This window comes from Alnus glutinosa, chromosome 10 (genome assembly GCF_958979055.1).
Source record: "Alnus glutinosa chromosome 10, dhAlnGlut1.1, whole genome shotgun sequence".
Taxonomy (NCBI): domain Eukaryota; kingdom Viridiplantae; phylum Streptophyta; class Magnoliopsida; order Fagales; family Betulaceae; genus Alnus; species Alnus glutinosa.
In genome coordinates, this window is record NC_084895.1 from 12,818,763 (window position 1) to 12,838,622 (window position 19,860).

Here is a 19,860-nt window from a genome sequence, read left to right on the forward strand (position 1 = left end):
CAAGGAGGCATGGCTATGGCTTTATAGAAGGAAATTAGGGTTAGAAACCCATGTAAAATGACTCCTCTAACCCCCTATAGGGTTCTTCTCTTGCTAGAGACAACCAAGGTCACGAAACCAGGGTGTTCTACTGCGAAAATCAGAGGGAGAACTGCTTTTTGTCATGGAGAAGCTCCTGATTGGGTGTTCTGGCGCGCTTCTGCAAAAGTAAGTTCTGGGAAATTTTGATCGATCGACTTTTATTCGATCAATCGACTTCAGGCAAAATTTTGATCGATCGACTTTTAAGTTCGATCGATCGACTTTTCAGGACTTCCGAATTTCCAAGCATTTCCACATGAAATTTTGCCATTCCTCTCTTATTGACCTATAAATCACAAAAACACAAAAACTAACAAAAACATCAGAAAATAGCAAGGCTAAAGGTCTAACTAATGTAAATCAAGGGGTCCAAATATACAATATTTGGTACTCATCAGCACACACACACACACACACACACACACACACACACACACTTAGAAGTCAATTTCAATTTTTCAGGAGGGATTACCACTTCATTGTAAGGGCTGCCAGGCAGCTAGAGGATAGGAACTCCTATGAATTGATTGAGGATCTGGGGGTCAATAGTGATAGTATGCCCTCCAACAATGGACTGAAGCACCAAACTGCGTTCATCATCCTGGACCACCTCAAGGTTGGTATAGAACAGCTTGACCAGCCTGGTGTACACAACGCAGGCATAAGAATGGAGATACCCCCAATGATAAGTCTGGATAATGTCGTGGATACTGTCCAGAGGAGCCACCATGATATCGGACCGAACAACGTTTCTCTCAGCAATTATTGGTCTATCCATAATTTTGGCTCCAAAGGCTACTCAATCTCCCTCTGTCCTCTAGCGAACCCTGCACTGTGGACTGCCGGCAGACATAATTCTACAAAAGAAACCAACAAGATTTGCCAAAAATAATCCAAACGAAATAATCTTGTTAGTGCGTAGAGAAAAATCGGCATTATAACAGCAGTAAAAGGGACTTTTAAAACAGACAGAAAATACAGTCCAACAAAAATACAGAACCAAATAATCGAACACAGCAGATCAACAACATTCCCAAAATAATCAAAATTCTAACAGTTCAAACTAAACTGAAAAGAATAAAGTTAGAAGAATACCTGGAATGTGAGAGATTTGCACAAAAAGATAAAAGAGAGCGAGTTAATGCAAAAACTCGCGAGAAATCGCTCACTAAAAGCCAAAGGAGAGATTTTGTGGGGTAGGGAGAAAATGTGGCGGCCATGTTTTACAGAGGCTGTGGGGTCCCCGTCCGGACGGATTATTAACCTCGTCCGGACACGCGTTGCCTCGTAAACATGTGGACAGGTCGCGCGTATCTGGACGTGTAGCCTTACCGTCCAGCCGTTGGAGCCGCACGAGTCCGGATGTGTAACAGAACCGTCCGGCCGATTGAACCACACCTGTCTGGACGCAAGAAGAGGCCGTCCGGACGCTTCTCACTCAAAAGACAGAAACTGAGGAAAAAATTTGCAGAAATTATTTTTCCTAAGGTCAGCTTCAGAACACGCATGTATAATCGACTGATAAAACAATCAAATAGCATCTCAAAACCAAGTAGAGAAAGATTAGTTAAAAGTTAAACCTTATTCAGTACTAGGGCCTAGTCACCCTCATCTGATACACTTTCTCTAAGATGCTGCATCCAATTGTTTTACTTGTACCATGAAGGACAAGGTAAATATTTTACTTGCACCATGAAGGACAAGGCATATTACAAATTTAGCACATAAGCAGAAAATATGTATATATAGCGCATAATTCATAATAGTAACTGCTTAATTCTTTTGATGCTACAACCTAGAGAAAATGCCAAAGTTTTTAGGTTTTAGGTTCAACTAGCATTTGGTCAATTTGGCCATCTTATCAAAAACCTCTTCTCTTATCCAGAATTTCTAGAAACAAAAAGTCAGAAAAGGAAAGATGTACCTTTAGGGGAGTCTAGGATAGTGTACATTTTCATCGCATGAGGAAAAAAGGTATCCAACTTTTGCATATACAAGAAAACACTTGGTAGATATAGTCATAAACTCTCAATCATATCTAAGCAAAGTAGATTAATGCATAAAGAATTGAGATATCAGGTGAAAACACATGCAGTATCTGATATGCCAAGAAAAGAAAAAAAAATCCTACAATAATTTCTTCCCATTCTTTTTAATTAAAAGAAATGCTATATGGAAATAACATCATATGCAAGACACGATCAAACCTGTGTAAGCTCGATGATGCCAATACAAAAAAACAGTTGCTCGACCTGCTTTTTCTGTCTTCCCTAACAAGTACCTGCAACGCTCTCTCAAGAGAAATAGGGGGCAAAACAAAACTGGTTCCTAGATTGCATACAAAATATAGCAAGTAAAAGTCAAGCAATCAAACCTGATGCCTTAGGATTAGGAACCAAATTCTAGGCATGAACACCTTCTCCTGCTAGGTGCGTCGATTCCCCCTCATGGGGTGAATGTTATTCTTCTTCTTGACCCAACAAGCTTGCCTTCCAGTGGGTGGATGCTGGCAGGACTTCTTCTGCTGACCCATCCACTCCATCATGCTTTGCATCCAAATAGGTGGCTCTCTGTAGTATTGATCATCTTCCACCTTTTGCGAACTTTTCAAGTGCTTAGATTTGATCTTTGATTTGCCACTGTGATTGGCAGGTACAAATCGTTGCTGAGGTTGCTGATGCTGAGATGCCTGGTATCGTGGTGCATGAGACCAAGGAGCTTGATATCTTGGTGCTTGATGATAAGGAGCCTGATACCATGGAGTTTGATGCTGGGTCAGAGGTCTAGTGCCATGATTAGCTTGTCTGGACACTTCTTTCTTGGCCTTCGCCTTTTGTGCTTTAAGAAGGGAGCACTGAGGTCGGACATGCCCACTTAGACTGCAGTGATGACATATAGGAGATCTTCTTATGGAAGGGGGCTTCTGAGTTCCCAGACATCTCCATTAATCTTGTCATTACCTTTATCTTCAGCAGTGGGGGGAAGCTCTGGGACTGCAGGTATAACAAAGACAGTCCTGGAAGTAGAGGGAGTGTCAGTGGGATGAGCTACATACCCGAGACCAGTCTTGTCGGTTGGGCTCTTCTGAATTGATAGCATGTGAGTAAGCTTTTCATCAATGACTCTCTCTAATTGGAGTTGTGTCTCTAGTAACTTCTCCTCTAGCTCTTGTATTTTCCGCAGCAAGTAACTCTTCTCAGTTTGGAAACTGTTCAGATCATGAAGGTGTTGCTTACGTCATTCCCTCAGTTTTTCGTACTCTACATAGAGAGTTTTGTACGCCTCTTTGAGTTCATCCCCATTGTCGTTGTGCTCTGAGTAATAAGAATCCTTTTCTACAAGTGGACCCACAAAGGCTAGAAATTTTTCTGACTCAAGAGTTTCTTCTTCTTTTAACTCATCACTAAAAGTAACATTGTACGCCTTCCCTTTGCCCTTCTTGAGGTTCCAACAATTAGCTCGTATATGCCAAAATTTTGAGCACTCAAAGCATCTCGGACCTCTGGGATATTTTTTCTCTGCTTCCTCAGGTTCAACTTCTCTGGGAGCATTCTTTATCTTTTCAGAAAACTTCTTCTTGAATCTGTCATCTCTCATTAGTCTTCTGAAATTTTTGGCCAGCATAGCCACAACTTTTTCTTCCTCCTCAGAGTCATCTTCAGATGTGACTTCTACCTTTTTCTTAGAAGCCTTCAGGGCAATGGTCTTCAGCTTTTTGACCGAGGGCAGGGACAACTCATAAGTTTGAAGAGATCCCACCAACTCTTCAATCTTCATTTCTTCCAGATCTTTGCTCTCTTCAATTGTAGCCACCTTGATCCTGAAACACTCAGGCCAAAATCTTAGAATTTTTCGGATGAGTTTTACATCCGAGGCGGGCTTCCCAAGACTCACCATGGAGTTTCTTAGGTCACTCATTTTGGAGTAAAACTCTCCAAATGTCTCTTCTTCCAACATCTTAATTTATTCAAATTTGGAAATCAACATTTGATGTTTGACAAATTTTACAAGTTTGATGCCATCATATGTTGTCTCCAAGATTTGCCACGCATCTTGAGTAGATTCACAGTTTGAAATCTTTGCAATTCAGACAGTGAAAGTGCTTGACATAGAGCATGGAGGGCTTTATCATTTGAAAGTCGTGCGTTTTTCTGTGAGACTACTTCAAGTGCTGCATCTGCTGGTTTAGTTCAACCAGTTTCAACAATACTCCAACAGTCAATAGATTTTAAAAAGAACTGCATACGAGCCTTCCAATAGCTATACCATCAAAGGTAGGAACAGTATTAAGAGTTTGAGACATTTTAAATAGAATTCAAAAAGAATAACACTCAAGAATTTAATCTCAACAGAGTGTACCAAGCTTTGATACCAATTGAAAAATTGAAATTGACTTCTAAGTGTGTGTGTTTACAAAGTGTCAACAAAATAATAACAGTGCGGAATTTAAATAACACAAGAATTTTTTGTTAACGAAGTGGAAAACTCAATATGAGAAAAACTACTCCGGGGCAGCCAAACCCAAGATATCCACTATTCAGAAGACAAGACTAGTTACAAAGTAGTAGCACTTACATACCCCTGATCCAATTGTCGTACCTTGCACTCTGAAAATTGAAATTGGCTTCTAAAAAATAAAGTTTGTGCAACAAGTGTCAACAAAAATTAAGCACAGCGAAAAATAAGAGACAGTTTTTGTTGACGAAGTGGAAACTCAATTAAGAGAAAAACCACTCTGGGGCAGCCAAACCCAGGAATTCCACTATTCAGCTAGATACAAGATAGTAACACTCACATTAACCTGATGCAGTGGTCGTACCTTGCTCTCTGACGTGTAACCCAACACGAACGCTTCCCAACCAGGTCTCCTACCTGAAGGGGTCTTCAATGGAATTCCTTACCTTAAAGCTTTTCTTTGTAAAGCTTTTCTTTTATTTCCATGTTTGTGCTTCGTTTTCTTGTGGTGTTCTTAGTCATGGAAGGCTAGTAACCTCAACTAAGGTTGAGGATGAAACCTTTCCATTGATGACACTCACACTCTTGTTATACTACTTGCACATTTGATGATATATCATATTTGTTGTTCAAGTTCCATTCATTTAAATGCTTTATCTTTTGCAATGAATGTGGTTGTTAGTAGATATAGGACATTTAATGTGTTTCAACCGATGGATACATTGTTTTATCGATTTGAATGATGATATCCATTAGTAGATACATTGTGATTTATCTTGAGTTGGATTCATTTAATGGTTCTAGAGTTTGTGGTTAAGACATTTGAATGACATCCAAAGCTTAATGTTCTTTGGGTGTTCAAGTGGAAACCAATAGTGTGAGTTGTTGGATTTGGTTTGGTAGATTCCTTAGCCTTAGTTCTTTTTAATTTGCATATTTAGTTTCATCTCCTTTATTTAGTCTTTTACTCTTGAATCAATCCTCAAACTTTTGGAACTAGGTTAAAATGAGGTTGATTAAACAAGACACCAACATTTGACCATTTCCCTGTGGATTCGACCTCGCACTTGCACACACTATATTGCAAACGATTCGTGCGCTTGCAAGTACTCATTAAAACACACATCAACCAATATAGTCATAAACTCTCAATTATATCTAAGCAGAGTAGATTAATGCTTACAGAATTGAGATATCAGGCAAAAGTACATGCGATATCTAATAAGCCAAGAGAAAAAAAAAATCCTGCAAATTCTCCTCAATTTTTTTTTAATATTTTATTAAACAAAAAAAATGCAATATGGAAATGACATCATATGCAAAGGCAAGATCAAACCTGTGTACGCTCAATGATGTCACTACAGAAAAACAGTCGCTCGACCTGCTTTTTCTGTCTTCCCCAAAAAGTACCTGCACAGTTCTCTCAAGAAACATAGGGGGCAAACAAAACTGGTTCCTAGATTGCATATAACAATATGTCAAGTAAATTGAGCAATCAAACCTGATGCCATATGATTAGGAGCTGAATCCTGGGCATGAACACCCGAAACTGCTAGGTGCGTCTGTACCCCCTCATGGGGTAGCTGTCCTTTTCGACCCAAGCCTGCCTTCTAGTGGGTGGTTGCTGGCAGGACTGCATCATCCACTTCATCATGTTCTGCATCCAGATAGGAGGCTCACTGGAGTATTGCCCTTCTTTCATCTTCTAAGGCCTTCTAAACTGCTTGTGTTTGCTTTTGTAGGTGCCACTGTGATTGGCTGGTACAAACCGCTGCTGAGGCCGCTGATGCTGAGGAGCATGAGACCAAGGGGCTTGATACTGATACCTTGGTGCTTGGTGAGGTGCCTGATGCCATGGAGTCCGATCCTGAGCCGCAGGTCTAGTGCCATAATGAGCTTGTCTGGGCACTTCTTTCTTGGCTTTGGCCTTTTGTGCTTTCAGGAGAGAGCACTGAGGGCGAACATGCCCACTGAGATCGCAGTGATGACAGATGGGAGGTCTTCTAATGAAATGAGGCTCCTGAATGCCTGGAACATCATCGTTGACCTTTTCCTTCTTTTTATCTTCAACAGTGGAAAGAGGCTCTGGGACTGTAGGTTTCACAAACACAGTCTTTGAGGAAGAAGGAACATCAGAAGAGGGAGCTACATACCCGAGGCCAGTTTTGTCATTTGGGCTCTTCTAGATAGACAGCATACGAGTCAGCTTCTCATCAGTGACTCTCTCTAGCTGGAGCTGCGTCTCTAGTAGCTTTTCCTCAAGCTCTTGTACTTTGAGCAGCAATGAACTCTTCTCGGTCTGCAAACTGTTCAGATCATTCAGGTGCTGCTTTCGGCCTTCCCTCAGCTTCTCATACTCTATGTAGAGTGTCTTATAGGCCTCCTTGAGCTCTTCCTCATTATTGCTATGCTCCGAATAATACAAGTCTTCTTCTTCAACATGTGGGGCTACAAAGGCCAGAAATTTTTTAGACTCTGGAGCTTCTTCTTCTGACTCATCACTGAGAGTCACATTGTACGCTTTCCCCTTGCCCTTTTTAAGATTCCCGCAATCAGCCTGGATATGCCCAAAGCCTGAGTATTCAAAACATCGGGGTCCTCTGGGATCTTTCTTATCTTCTTCCTCAGGTTCAGCTTCTCCGGGAGATTTCTTAACTCTTTCAGAAAACTTCTTCTTGAACCGATCATCTTTCATCAGTCTTATGAAATTTTTGGCTAACATTGCCACAGCCTTTTCTTCATCCACAGAGTCATCTTCAGATGATGCTTCTACCTTCTTCTTGGAAGCCTTTGGAGCAATGGTCTTCAACTTCTTGACGGGGGGCAGAGACAGCTCATATGTTTGAAGAGATCCCGCCAGCTCTTCAATCTTCAATCTTCATCTTCTCAAGATCCTTGCTTTCTTCAATGGTGGTTACCTTGATTTTGAAACGCTGAGGCAAAGATCTTAGAATCTTTCGGATGAGTTTTACATCCGAGATAGGTTTCCCAAGACTCACCATGGAGTCCCTCAAGTCACTCATCTTGGAGTAAAACTCTCCAAAGGTCTCTTCTTCCAACATCTTAATTTCTTCAAATCTTGAAATCAACATTTGAAGTTTGGCAGATTTAACAAGTTTCGTGCCTTCATATGTTGTTTCCAAGATTTGCCATGCTTCTTTGGCTGATTCGCAGTTTGAAATTTTGGCGAATTCAGAAGGAGAAAGTGCTTGGCATAGAGCATGGAGGGCTTTATCATTGGAAAGTCGGGCGTTTTTCAGAGGGACTGTTTCGAGTGTTGTATCCTCTGGTTTAGTCCAACCAGTTTCAACAATATTCCAACAGTCAATAGATTTTAAAAAGAATCGCATCCGAGCTTTTCAATAGCCATAGTTCGTACCATCGAAGGTAGGAACAGAATTAAGAGTTTGAGACATAGTAGCAAATAGAAGTCAGAAATAAATGACACTCAAGAATTTAATCTTCTCAAAGTGTACCAAGCTCTGATACCAATTGAAAATTGAAATTGACTTCTAAAAAATAAAGTGTGTGCAACAAGTGTCAACAAAAATTAAGCATAATGGAAAATAAGAGACACAGTTTTTGTTGACGAAGTGGAAACTCAATTAAGAGAAAAACCACTCCGGGGCAGCCAAATTCAGGAATTCCACTATTCAGAAGACGAAGCTAGATACAAGATAGTAACACTCACATTAACCCGATGCAGTGGTCGTACCTTGCTCTCTGACGTGTAACCCAACACGAACGCTTCCCAACCAGGTCTCCTACCTGAAGGGGTCTTCAATGGAATTCCTTACCTTAGAGCCGACCTCTAAGATAGACTTCAGTTGTAATGCAGCACACTTGAAACAGCTTCAGAGGGATCTTGAACTTCTCTGAGCTCTTGTGAAATTCAATACCGAATTCATGCAGTTCTCAATGCCCAGGGGCCTCTATTTATAGGTTGAGGTGCAGAATGGGCGACTGCTGTAATATGTACAGACGCCGTTCGAACGGTGAACTTGAGCTATCCAGACGGACAACTGTGCGAGAGGATTTTCCAAAAATTTCGCTGAAAATCTTTCCTGTTTAAGACCTGCATTCGGACGGTTGCACGTCCGCTGCATGTAATTTCCATATACGGCTTCGCATGTCCGGACCAAGGGGATGAATGCCCGGACGGCAATTCTTCAACACGCAATTTCCATATTTGCTATGCGTGAGTCCGGACCATGAGAGGCAGACGTCCAGACGGTTGAAGTTGAATTGCCAATTTCCTTAACTGATGAGCGAGCGTCCGGACCAAGGCTGACTGGCGTCCAGACGGTGATATTTGAATTGCGATTCTTGCCTTAAGGAGACGCGCATCCAGATGGTTGATCGATCTTCCCTTTATTGGAACTTGGAAAGAATCTGAGACAGTTCGAGTACTGATAGGTGTCCGGACGGGCTGCTGAGATGTCTGGAAGGATGCAAGCTGGAACAGAAGCTTCTCGATACAGTGTAGGGTCCGGACGGAAAAGATACATCGTTCGGACGGATAATGCTGGTCTGTCTGGCGTCCGGTCGGGATGAACACGTCTTCCGGACGGATGGAACAGTGGACAGATGGGCGTCCGGACGGGATGGCATGTCGTCCGAACGGCTGATAGGGAACCTGAAATCTTCTATCTTTTTCGAAGTGCAGAGTCTTCTGAAAATGCTCTGACAAGTGGAATCCCTGTTTACAGCATCTTTACACATAAATGATTTTGTCCAAACACAGATTTAGGCCAAAATACTAACACACTCTAACGTGTAACCCAACATGAACGCCTCCCAACCAGGTCTCTTACCTGAAAGGGTCTTCAATGGAATCTTTTACCTTAGGGCCAACCCCTAAGATAGACTTCAGATTAAGCGCAGCAACAGCACACACAACAACGGCTTTAGAGAGATCAACTCATCTCAATAATCTCACAATATAGCTCTCTAAGCACTAATGGAATTCAATACCGAATTCTTGTTGTTCTCAAGCCTAGGGACCTCTATTTATAGGCTAACGGTTCAAATGAGCGTTTGGCTTGATAAAAACTAGGTGTCGTCCGGACGGTAGTCAAGGGCTGTCCGAATGGACAACTGTACGATCAATTTCCCGAGAATTTCTCTGAAATTCTTTCCTATTTTTGAGCCAAGCCCGGACGATGGTGCCTTGTTGTCCGGACAGTCACACTTCCGCTGCAAGTAATTTCCATATAAAGGCTTTGTGCATCCGGACCAGGGGAATGATCGTCCGGATGGTTGATTTGATGCACGCAATATCCATATCTAATGTACGCGTGTCCGGACCATGCTGATTGGCATCCAAACGTTTGGATTTTGAATGCGATACTTGCCTTATGGATGAACGCGTCCAGACGGGAATCCACGTCATCCGGACGGTTGCAGCGATCTTCCCATAACTGTGTTTTGGAAAGAAATCCTGAAGCTTGTCGAGCACTGAAAGTCGTCCGGACATGCTGCTGAAACGTCCAAATGGATGCAAGCGTTGGAGATGGGCGTCCAGACGGTATGACACGTCGTCCGGAAGGCTGACACTTTGGATAGATGGGCGTCTGGACTGTATGATACGTCGTCCGGACGGCTGACAGGGAACCGAATTGCCTTGCAAACTGTGCAGAATCTTGTGGAAGCACTTCTGAATTGCGGAATCTTTGTTAAAAAGCATCTTTACAAAGAAGTGATTTTGTCCAACAGAATGTGGCCAATTACAAACTAACATGCTCAATACGGACACTCATATGGGTGACATCCCGCTGAATGGAACGTACAGTGTCTAGAATGCGAGAGAGCATAGCTTCGGAGGCTGGAGCAAGAGAGTGTGAGGATGAAGCACCAGCAGGATCATACTGAACTGGTGGAATAGGTGGAGGAAATTCTTCTTCCCCATGACCTTCATCTTGCAACTGGGCATCAGATTTCAGCATTGCATGCTTGCCAAGGGTATCCTTGGTTTCTCCATGGGCTCGGAGTCTGGAATATCTGATACAAAATCCATGCAGATCTTCGTGACTAAGCACGCAAAGAGAAGACCTATCTGATGCTCGTCTCTCATCTCGAGCATAGTGAGCACAATGTGCTTGCAAAGACAGAAGGGTATCCTATGGATCATGGCATAGAGGAATCTCGCTCCGTAGAGCTATTGGCCATAGATTGTGTAACACAATCTTTGCTAGAAGACGATGTGGAAAGGAGAACAAGCCGATCCTGTTCGAGTGACTCTGAAGGTAATGCCTCTAACTGTGGTCTGTAGAGTAAGTCAGCTCTGGTCATCTTGGACCACCTCCATATAACCATAAAATTTCTAAACAAGTCTAGGATAAATGGTACCGAAGCAGGAGTAAAGATAGCCCCAATGGTTCTCTCGGATTAGCTGATCTATGAAGTCGAACAGAGCAACCATGACATTGGCTCTCATAACATTCTGCTCAATAAGCACCTACCTATTTTTGACCTTGGCTCTGGTAGCCTCAAGACCTTCCTTAGTTCTTTGGCAGACTCTATGCTGGGAGCTACTAGCTTACATTTTTCTGCAAATATTTAGACAAATAGATGCAAAAAAAATAACACCAATAAAATTAGATCCTGTTAGTTCCAGAAATTTTTTGGCATTATAACTACTGTAATTTGGATTCCCAAAAACTTTTACAGATGAAAACAAAGCAATCCAATAATGCAGATAAGTCAAGTCCAACCCCAGCATGCAGCAGAAAAAATTACATCATGCAAATTATCTCAATAATAATCCAAAAGAAATATTCCTAATTTCTAAAAAGCACAAAAACTATAAAAGAATCAAAGGAAATAGTAAAAATACCTAGAATGAGATGATAAAATGCAAAAAAGACAAAACTAGCTGACAACTCACGATAAAACACGAGAAAAATGAACAAAAACAACGAAAAAACCGAAATTTTAAAGAAAGGTGCGGCGGCCTGTGCGAGAAAGCAATGAATTTATACCTATAGGGCTCGTGTTCGGATGTGTTACTAACTTGTCTGGATGTCGTACTGCCAACTCAGCAGTCGACAGGGTTTAACGCGTCTGGATTGTAAACCAAGTTTGTCCAGACTCGTCACACTGAAAAGATGAAATTAGAGAAAAATTTACAGAAAAATAATTTTCCCTAAAGTTAGCTTCAGAACACGCATGTATAGAAAACTGATAAAACAATCAAATAACAATTCAAAAATATGCAAACATATAATTGAGAGTCAAGTATTCAATAAGTACAAATTTCCCTGCAAATATAAATTTTAAATAGTATACTTAACTCATACTATGCTTGTATGTGTGAAAGCTTTCTTAGTAAGGTATGAAGTTTGTTGATATGATTTAAAGCAACTGAATTTTTTAAACAAGAGAGAAAATCAATGTTAGATCAGTCAAAAGTCAAACCTTATTTTACTAGGGCCTAGCCACCCTCATCTGTTACACTCCTCATAAGAAGCAGCACTTTTCTTTTACTTAGTCTTTTAGTGACTGTCTATTGCCGCAATGATTTGGTCACTGACTCTTTCTATATGGACAAGTGGAAGAACAGATTTAACAGTACAATAAGTAGTAGATCCTTTTATTTATCCATATTTACTGAAATTTAAATGCTTTTTATCACTTGGTACTGCAACCTATAAGGAATGGCAGAATTTATAGATTCTAAGTTCAACTAGTGAGTTGGTCAATTTGACCATCTTTGCAAAAAAATCTCTCTCATCAGAATTTTCAGAAGCTAAAAATCATAGAGAAAAAAAATGTACCTCAGGGGAGCTTTAGATAGTGCACAATTTCATTACATGAGCAAAGCAGACTATCTAGTATTAAGATGCAATAAGAAAACTTAGCAGATATCAACTATAAACTCTCAAACATATATAAATATATTTAGTCAATGCATAATGAACTGAGATATCAGGCAAAAATACATGTGATATCTTAAAAGCTCTCAACAAATATATATATATATATATATATATATATATATATATATATATATATATATATATATATATATATATATATATATATATATATATATTCTGCACATTCTCCCCCATTTTATTTTATTTTTTATATTTTTATATATTTTTTAATGTTAAAAAAAATAAGCCAAAAAAAAAAAGGGACATGCTATGAGGAAAAGAAACAGTATCTAGTCCTAGCATGTGAGGTAAGATCAAAGCTGTCCTTAAGGAGAGAGGTTCAGAAATACCAAGACAGAAAAGCAGCTGCTTGACATGCTTTTTCTGTCATCCCCATAAAATACCTGCAGAAATGTCCTCAAGACAACAAAAGAAAGTTTTGGGGACAAAACAAATATGGTTCCTATAATGCAAGGCATATGTAAAAAAGTATGATAGGGAGAAACCAATGCAATGCAATCAAACCTGATATGCTATAGTATTAGGAACCAAATCCTAGGCATATGTAACATCACCAACTAGGTGAGTCCACTCCCCCTCAAGGGGTAAATGACCTCATCCTTTCTGATCCATACTTGCCTTACTAGTGGTGGTTGTTGACAGGCCTTCAATTGGTTGTCTGATAAGTGCTGAATGTTACACATTCAAGCCCCTTAATTTACATATGTTAAGCTCTTAGTTTTGTTATAGTTTGATGTTTTGTGTTTTCTTATACTTTACAGGTTTTGGAAGAAAAACCGATCAAATTCCAAGATTATAATGAAGTCAGCAAACTCACTTTTGGATAGATTCAATTCCAATCAAATTTGAATTTAAGGAAAGAGAAGTTGGCAAAAATTCGTTATTTTTGGAAAGAATCCAGAATAAGCATGTCTCGGTAATTTAATCATAACTTTCGGTTCAAGTATCAGATTGCAACAAAATTTGTGGCTTTGGAAAGATAATAAGAAATTCAACAAATATGTTAGAAATATGTTTTTCCTAATTCAGATGTTTACCATGCCAAAATCTTCCCGCAATAAAAGACCACAAATCTGTACGAATTTTGGAATCCTTTTCCTACTTGGATAGAAATTTCAGAAAAGGAAAAGACTTGTAATTATTCTATTTGGACTAGAAGACCTACTTAGAATTTTAATAGAAATTCTAGAGCTTCTAGAGCTTCTCTAATCCCTATAAATAGGCCTCTAGCCTTTGAAGAAAAGACACACAAGCTTTGAGGAAGAATCAAAGGCTACATCAAGAAGGAGGTTCTTTTTTGTTTTTATTTTCTTTCTTCCTTTATTTATTTTCTGTATGTATATAATTTTAGTTTATATTTGTTGTAACTAATACTTTAGTTAGGGCTCGATTGAAGCCCTAATCATGTCTCTTTAAGTCTTTCAATTTGCTTTGCTACAATTTATATATTGATGCTTAACTTGATTAATTCTAGTTTCTTGAATTCCTCGCATTTTTATGTTTGGCCATCATATACATGTGGTATGGATTTGTTATTTATGTCAATTTGGATGACCGAGTCCTGGGCATAATAGAGTAACGAAAGAACCCCGACACAGGTTCTTGGATTAATCAACATAAAGACAACTGGAATAAATACCATATTCCAATCTGAGTGTGTTTACCGATTTCCATAGATTTATGCTTCCTTGAAGAACAACTTAGTAGATACCATGCTAAATCCTTCAAGGAAGAAAAGACTTAGAGTAGATACCATGCCTAACTCGTTGCTTAGGGAAATCAATAACTTTAGGAGAATATACCATTCCCTTGTGGCTGGTAAACATTAAGCATCATGTTATGATTGTAGTATTGTGCATATTACGAATCTTATTTGAGTATGATTAGCGATGGATATCGAAGCCCTACCTTTTCTTCATAGTATTTTTAATTCAATCTTTTATCCCGTCTTATTCAACATATCGCTTTTAGGAATTTCTCTTTAAATACAATTTATACCAATCCTCGTGGGAATGATCTCTTATTTGCCTGCTATACTATTATTTTGATCTTGTGCACTTGCGAGTAAAACGTACAAGTATTTGCCTATTTATTTAGGTAGATATTTGCACAACACATCCATCTCAGTAAGCTTCGTATCAAAATAGGTAACCCCTCATAAAATTGGTCGCTTTTGGGCTCTTGCGGCTTCTTCTTATAGCGCCTTGATTTGTTCTTCTTAGGTTTGCCATTTTGAATGACAGAAACAAATCGCTGCTGTTGCCGCTGATGCTGTGGAGCTAGATGCCCTACTGGAGGTCTAGTGCCAGATGTCGCATGTGTTGGCAGCTCCTTTTTGACCTTTGATCTCTAATCTTTGAGAAGAGAACACTTGGGTTGGATGTGACCACTTAAACTATAGTGGTGGCATATAAGAGGCCTTCTAATGGTAGGAGGCTTTTGAGTGGCCTTTGCAACAGCCAGAACATCTCCACCAATGACGACCTTTCCCTTATCCACGCAGGTGAGTGGAGGCTCAGGGACTATGGATTGATAATTCATGTGTAAGCTTCTCATCAGTAACTCTCTCCAACTGCAGCTGTGTCTCCAACAACTATTCTTCCAAATCTTAGATCTTGAGAAGTAAGGAACTCTTCTCGGTCTGCAAACTATTCAGTTCTTGCAGATGTTGTTGGCATGTCTCCCTTAGCTTTAAGAACTTCACAAAGAGGACTTTGAAGCCCTCTTTTAGTTCTTCCTCTTCTTCATCGCTGCTTTTTGAGCAGTAGGACAATGATCCCTCAGATTTTTCGTGTGGTACTACAAAGGCTAGAAATTTCTAATCCTTGTCTGAGGTCTCCTCTTCTTCAGATTTGCTGAGAGTAGTGTTGTAGGCCTTACACTTGGCCTGCTTGAGATTCCCACAATCAGCCCTCACGTGCCCAAAGTCGGAGCACTCAAAACACTGAGGACCTCTTGGATCCTTCTTTTCTTCTTCTGGCTCGGCTCTCTTTGGGTCACCCTTTAGTCTTTCAAAGAACTTCTTTTTGGATCTTGGATTTTTCATTAATCTTCCGAAGTTCTTTGTGAGCATAGCAATTGCATCCTCCTTTTCATTGTTAGAGTCTTCATCAGAGGAGACTTTGTTTTTCTTCTTAGATGCCTTAGGGGCAATTGCCTTTGCCTTTCTGACTGGGGGCAAGGAATACTCATAAGTTTGAAGAGATCCCATCAACTCTTCAATCTTCATCTCATCAAGATCCTTGCTTTCTTCAATGGTAGTTACTTTTATTCTGAAACACTCAGGCAAATATTTGAGTATCTTTTTAATGAGTTTTACATCAGAGATGTTCTTTCCAAGACTCACCATTAAGTTTCTCAGGTCCCTGATCCTGGTGTAGAACTCCTTGAATGTCTCATCTTCCAACATCTTAATTTCTTCAAATTTTAAAATCAACATTTGGAGCTTAGCAGATTTAACAATTTTTGTACGCTCATACGTTGTTTCCAAAATTTGCCACGCTTCTTGAGCAGATTCACAGTTTGAAATTCTTGTGAATTTAGACGGTGAAAGAGCTTGACATAGAGCATGGATGGCTTTATCGTTGGAAAGTCATGCACTTTTTTGAGTAGTTAGTTCTGCAGCTTTAGCCTCTGGCTTAGTCTAACCAGATTCTTCAATCAGCCAAACATCAATGGATTTTAAAAAGAAAAGCATACGGGCTTTCCAATAGCCATAATTCATGCTATAAAAGGCAGGAACAAAATTAAGATTTTGAGACATAATAAAATAATTAGAAGTCAAAGATCACACTCAAGAAATCAATCTAAAAAGAATGTACCAAGCTCTGATACCAATTGAAAAATATAATAGACTTCTAATTTATCATGTGTGTGTGTGATCAATTGTGTAACATGAAAAATAAAGCGAATTCTAATTTACGGTTTGTGTGTGAACAATGTGTAACAAAATATCAAAAGTGCGGAATTTAAAAGAGATAGAGATTTTGTTAACGAAGTGGAAACTCAATTAATAGAAAAACCACTCTGGGTCAGCCAAACCTAGAAATTTCACTATTTAGAAGACAAAGCTAGTAACAAGACAGTAACACTCATAAACCCTTATGCAACGATTATATCTTGCACTCTGACATGTAACCCAACGTGAACGCTTCCTAACCAAGTCTCCTACTTGAAGGGGTCTTCAATGAATTCCCTTAGCTTAGGGCTCCTCCCTAAGCTAAACTTCACATGAACAAAGTAGCCACACATCGGCAACAGCTTAAGAGCTAGCAAATTTTCACAATATCTTCCTAAACACTCTTTCTAAGCTATAGAGAATTCAATACTGAATTTTGTAAAAAAAAAAAATACATGCCTAGAGGCCTCTATTTATAGGCTTAGAAAACTTAAATCGCTACTAATTCAGATTTCTCTAAATTATTAACGAAGTGGAACCTCAGTTAAGATAAAAATCACTCCGGGGCAGCCAAACCCAGGGTTTCCACTATTCAGAAGAAGAGACTAGTAACAAAGCACTCGCACTCATATACCCGTTATGCAGTGGTCATACCGTGCACTCTGACATGTACCTATACACGAATGCCTCCTAACCAGGTCTCCTACCTAAAGGGGTCTTCAATGGAATTCTTTAGCTTAGGGCTCCTCCCTAAGCTAGACTTTCATAGGTTGATCAAATCACACACAAAACACCTTAAGGGAGCTAGCAAATATCTCTATTTTTGCCTAAACACCCTCTCTTAGTACAAATGAATTCAATACCGAATTCTTAAATAATACATGTGTTAGTTTGTAATTGGCCTCATTCTGTGTTTAGACAAAATCACTTGTTTGTAAAGATGCTTTTATCAGGGATTCCACTATTCAGAGTGATGTCAGAAGATTATGCACAATTTTCAAGACAGAAGCTTTCAGAGTCCCTGGCAGCCGTCCGGACAATCGTGCCATCCCGTACGGACGCCCATTTGTCAATTGTTCCATCTGTCCGGACGACATGCCTTACCGTCCAGACACCCGACACACCAAGCATCATCTGTCCGGACGACGTGCCATACCGTTCGGACCTTCACTGTTTCGAGAAGTTACTGTTCCAGCTTGCATCCGTCAGGACGTCTCAGCAACCCGTCCGGACGCCTCTCAGTTATCTATCAGCTTCAGATTCTTTCCAAGTTCAATTTAAGGGAAGATTGCTTCAACCGTCCGGACGACATGGATTCCCGTTCGGACGCGCTCATACATAAGGCAAGAATCGCAATTCAAATATCACCGTCCAGACGACAGGCAGCCTTGGTCCGGACGCGCGTTCATCAGTTTAGGAAATTGCCGATTCGACTTCAACCGTCTGGATGACTGCCTATCATGGTCCGGTCGCGCGCATAGGAGATATGGAAATTGTGTGTTGAAGTTCATACATCCGGACGCTCATCCCCCATGGTCTGGACGCGCGAAGCCTTATATGGAAATTACTTGCAGCGGACGTGCGACCGTCCGGACGACTGTGTCTTACTGTCCGGACGCGACTCTTAAACAGGAAAGATTTTCAGCGAAAATCTCAGAAAATCCTATCGCATAGTTGTCCGTTCGGACGGCCCAGGTTCACCGTTCGGACGGCGTCCGTACATATTACAACAGTCACCCATTCTGCACCTCAGCCTATAAATAGAGGCCCCTGGGCATTGAGAACTGCAAGAATTCGGTATTGAATTCCACAAGTGCTTAGAGAAGTTATTTTGAAGATTGTTGAGCTGATTTAGTTTCCTTTGAAGCCATTGCAAGTGTGCTGTTCCTGCGCTGCATCTGAAGTCTATTTTAGGGGTTGGCCCTAAGATAAAGGATTCCATTAAAGACCCCTTCAGGTAGGAGACCTGGTTGGGAAGTGTTCGTGTTGGGTTACACGTTAGAGAGCAATGTACGACCACTGCATTGGGTATATGTTAGTGTTACTATCTTGTATCTAGCTTTGTCTTCTGAATAGTGGATATCCTGGGTTTGGCTGCCCTGGAGTGGTTTTTCTCTTAACTGAGTTTCCACTTCGTTAACAAAAATTCTTGTGTCATTTATTTTCCGCACTGTTATTTTTGTTGACACGTTAAGCAGACACTTGCTATTTATTTTAGAAGTCAATTTCAATATTCACTTGCCTAATGTTTGAGTGTGTTCGGACGGGAATCCACGTCGTCCGGACGGTTGCAGCAATCTTCCCTTATTTGAACTTGGAAAGAATATCTGAAGCCCGATCACTGAGAGTTGTCTAGACGGGCTGCTGAGACGTCTGAACGGATGCAAGCTGGAACAAAAGCTTCTCAATACAGATGAGTGTCCGGACAGAAATCCACGTCATCCGGACGGATGATGCTTTGGTTTGTCGGGCGTTCGGACGGTATGGCACGTCGTCCGGATGGATGGAACTTTGGACAGATGAGCATCCAGACGGGATTACACGTCATCCGGACGGCTGGCAGGAAACTGACTTCTTTGTCTTGCAAACAGTGCAAAATCTTTGGAACACTTCTGAATAGTGGAATCCCTGTGAAAAGCATATTTACATACAAGTGATTTTGTCCAATCAGAATGAGGCAAATCATAAACTAACAAGCGCAATTCTATCCTTATTAGGTCCACGTTTGAAAAGCTTGGCCGAGCGTCCAGACGGTCTTCGCTATAACTCCTTTCTGCGTTCGAACGGAACACTGGAATATTTTGAAATGCTAATCAGCGTCCGGATGTGTTGCCATGTCGTCCGGACGTCTTGCAGAGACTTCCCTAACAGTGTCCAACTCAATGTAGAATAATGATTGACCTAGCGTCCAGAAGGTGTTGCTCTGACGTCCGGACCTCTTCAACTCAATTTGCTGAATACTGCGGGGCGTCCGGACGCCTTCAAAGGCTCATCCGCACGGTTGCACAGGAACCGGTTGATTTGGCTTTGAATTTGTAAGGAATCTTCATGGACATCTTCTAGAAGCTTGAGATTAGTCACATGCTTTGAAATGAACACTGTCCGAATACATGAAGATTCTGAAAAACCGATCATCCTGTTAATTTGCAACCATTACATAAAGTGTTTTTAGTCATCCAGAATGTAGCCAACATAAAATACAAACAATATTGTTTTACATAACTGAACCGATGTTATGTTGATTATATGCTTTCTAGATGTTTTAAGTAGTTTCAATTATGTTGAAGTATATCAATGATGTTTACGAGAAATGATGTGTGACTGAAAAGTATTATTTAAATTGATTTGAAGGATTTGATTGCATGCTGTTGTTGGGATTTAAATTATGCAAATATTGATCGATGAATTGACGTGTTAAAATATTTATGGATTTATATTGAAAGCATGAGTTAAATGCATGTTCATGAAATTAGAAAGTATATGTGTGTTGTTTTAATACATGTGGCATAAGCATATGAACGCTAAACG